The following is a 3,447-nucleotide window of genomic DNA, read 5'->3' on the forward strand; positions in this document are numbered from 1 at the left end:
ACCAAGGAACAGACTCAGGTCTGCCTCTCGAGCTGTTATATAATAGCCTCCGGACACATAAGTAGCCAGAACCTAGTTTCTGCAGCGTTTTTCCTTCTACAGAATTGCTTAAGCTCATCACTTCTAAATGCGTATTTTGCTTCCTCCAAATGCACAGCCACAAGCAGCAGTGGGAAAAGCCAGATGAAACGCACCAGGAGAAGAAGGGGACTTGGCGGGGGCTGAGACCTCGTCCCGGCTAACCCGGCAGAGTCTGATTAGGGGACAGTGTGTCCTCCTTACAAAACAGTCACACCAGCTAATCAATCAGTCTTTCTGCCGCCTGGAAGCTGCCTGATCCCTGCAGGGTGGGGAGCTCTCTCCCTCCCCCTCCCCCTAAGGGAAGGCTGGATCCCTGGCTTGGCCTTTTCTGCAGGCTGCCAACTGAGCAAGGAGCACACCTCTCTGCCGAGAGGGAAATGTCACCAGCTTGGCTTTCCCGAGCATGTTGTCACCACCTGATGGGGAGGCTGAGCCTCAGGAAGTGGGGAGCCAGTTCATGGCAGGAGGGGAGCTATGATACATCATGGGGGGGTGGTGTCTGCGCTGGCCTCCATTTGATGCTCAGGTACAAGAGACATCACTTTTCTTTGATTTCTCCAAATACACTGTAACCGGCTCCAAGCTCAGCTCCCTCCAGGTTGGCAGGACAGTCCACCCCAGTCTGATTAGGCCTGGCTCTCACGAAGATCTCAGGCTTGGGGTCTTGGCAGTGCAGTGTGACTGGGAAGGGTCCCCTGGGTGCTGTGGGGCCCAGCCACTCCTGTGCCAGACCTGGGCTGGGATCTGTGCCAGGCTGGGGCTTGGCCTCTCTGGGGGCCCGCAGACTGTCCGCCTGGAGCTCCAAGTCATCAGCCCTGACCTGGTTTGGAGATCTCCCTCCCCGCCTAGAGCTGCCTCTTGTTGCCCTTCCCAAAGTTCGCCCCAACCCTTCTACCTCGAGGACAGGGCCCCCCATAAGCCCATAAGTTGGGCCTCAGGAAACACACATGGGCCCCTCCTCCCCGGGGTAAAGAGAGGAACGAGGTGCTGAAGCCACTTGGCTGTTTTTCTTGCTCATCCCCATGACCCTGTGTAGATGAGGGAATGTGAGCCAGCCACCACATCAACTCAGTGCAAAGGGAACACTGCAGTCATGTCAAGGACAGCCAGGCCTGGGGGAGGCACTAGCTTCCCTGCCGAGTGGGCTTTCACTGAGCGGAATTGCCCTGGGCAAGTGAGTGCTGGCTTCTAGGGGTTGACCGTCTCATGCTTCCTGCAGCCTGAAACTGTGTCTGAGCATTAGACAAACCAAGTCTACCTTCTGGGCCTAACTCACATGCTCCATGTGTTCCTTTTGCAAAGGTGCATCCCAGCCCAGAACATGCTCAGGGAAAGGGGGGTGGCTCAGGGTGTGGCCACAGGATACAGGCTCTGGGGCAGGAGAGCACAGAGTCTGCCATTTAGAGGCAACCTTAGACTTGCAACTAACCTTCTCTGGGCTTTGTTTCCTTGTCCTGAAAACGGTGGTAACAAGCAGGTGCATGCCACCTCTGGGAGGATCAAGGGAGCTGATTCACAAAAGTGCTCATCAGCACAGTACACGGTAAGAAGCCAGGCAGTAACCAGAGTACCGCATGGCCATCTCAGTAAAGGATACCACACCCAACAATCATATAGGCCCAAACCCAGAATCATCCTTGATCCTCACTCTCCCTCATACCCACCTAAATAATCCATCTCCAAGAACTCTAAATCTCACTCAAACTGTCCGCCCCCTCCACATCCACACCTACCTCCTTGTGGCCTCAGCTCGCACCCCTCTCCCTCTGCTCCACCGCCTGGCCCTCTACTCTCCAGCCCCAGCCATGCTGACCTGACTTCAGGCCCTGGTCCTCTATCTGCTTTTCCTGCACCGGACCTTGGCACCTGCTGCTTGCTCCATCTGGGATGTAGTTGGTCACACTCTCTGCTTATCAGCCTACTTATCCTTCAGACCTCGGCAAAAGCACAGCTCCTTCAAGGAAGCCTTGTCTGACTTCTTACCCAGTTGGAGCTTTCCTACCAGGCTCTTGTCTCTTCTCCTCCACTGAGATCTCATCCTCATCCTCCTGGCTATGTAACTACAGTCTCTTCCCCTACCAGGCTGTGAGCTCCTGGAGGACAGAGGCCATGCCTGTTTCTCTTCATCCTCCTGGTTCCAGTAGCAGCATCATGAATTGTCGTAGAATAAATGAAGGAGCAAAAAAGAGCTACTAAAAAACATATCTAATGAATGTATTTATTTGGCTGTGCTGGGTTTTAGTTTTGGCATGTGGGACTTTGTTCTCTGACTAGGAGTTGAACCTGGGCCCCTGCATAGGGAGTACAGAGTCTTAGCCACTGGACCACCAGGGAAGTCCTCCAAGAAGAGCTACTTTTAATATTACACCTGAGAAGGCAAGAGGGGGTCCCTCCTGGAATTGTGCTGACCAGCTTGGGGGAAAAGACACACAGAGACAGGAAATACTCACTTGGCAGCTGGGGGCAAGGAATGCCTGGTCCATGCTGAGTGATGCTGACTGGTGGGGCAATGGGAGACCAGACCAGGAAGAGCCTCGTTCAGGGTGCAGTGTTGGGGTGGGGGTGGGGGTTGGGAAAGCTGCCAGTTGGCCTCACTCTTAAGTGTACAGCATGAAGCCAGGCTGGCCTGCCCACAGAGGAAATGACACCACTGGTCCTTTACTAAGAGTAGGGGGCAGGAATGTGTGCCCTGCCCTCCACGTGACCACTCCTGATTGCTCCCCCCTCCTCCGGGGATATCCTGCAGGCCACCTGTGAGTGCAGACTGGGTCCAAGGTCTATGGGGCGCCCTCCTCAGCATCCCCATAATCCAGGCTACTTGGTTACCCCAAGACTCTCTGGAACCCCACCCTCCATCCAACATCATTACCTTCACCATCCCACACTGCTGGCTAGAGTCAAAGGTGCGACAAGGTCTGGGAGACCACAGAGCTCGGGCACCTCACTTCCAGGCCGGCCTTCATGTCCTCACTGGGAGCCCCTGACTCATTCCACACAGAGCCCCCATTCTCCACGGCGGGTCCCCAAGTGAGAAGTGAAAGTGAAAGTCACTCAGTTGTGTCCCACTCTTTGTGACCCCATGGGCTATACAGCCCACAGAATTCTCCAGGCCAGAATACTGGAGTGAGTAGTCTTTCCCTTGTCCAGGGGATCTTCCCAACCCAGGGATTGAACCCAGGTCTCCTGCATTGCAGGCAGATTCTTTACCAGCTGAGCCACAAGGGAAGCCCAAGAATACTGGAGTGGGTAGCCTATCCCTTCTCCAGGGGATCTTCCCGACCCAGGAATTGAATCGGGGATCTCCTGCATTGCAGGTGGATTCTTCACCAACTGAGCTATCAGGGAAGCCCAAGGCAGGGTCCCCAA

The 3,447-nt window shown here is 54.9% G+C and overlaps 1 protein-coding gene across 1 annotated transcript in view; it reads right to left on the minus strand.

Moving 5' to 3' along the window:
- RPH3AL (rabphilin 3A-like (without C2 domains)) overlaps positions 1 to 3,447 on the minus strand; it is a 119,191-nt gene that overhangs the window by 54,194 nt on the left and 61,550 nt on the right.

The sequence above is a fragment of the Bison bison genome, unplaced genomic scaffold (genome assembly GCF_000754665.1).
Source record: "Bison bison bison isolate TAMUID 2011002044 unplaced genomic scaffold, Bison_UMD1.0 scf7180017864472, whole genome shotgun sequence".
Taxonomy (NCBI): Eukaryota; Metazoa; Chordata; class Mammalia; order Artiodactyla; family Bovidae; genus Bison; species Bison bison.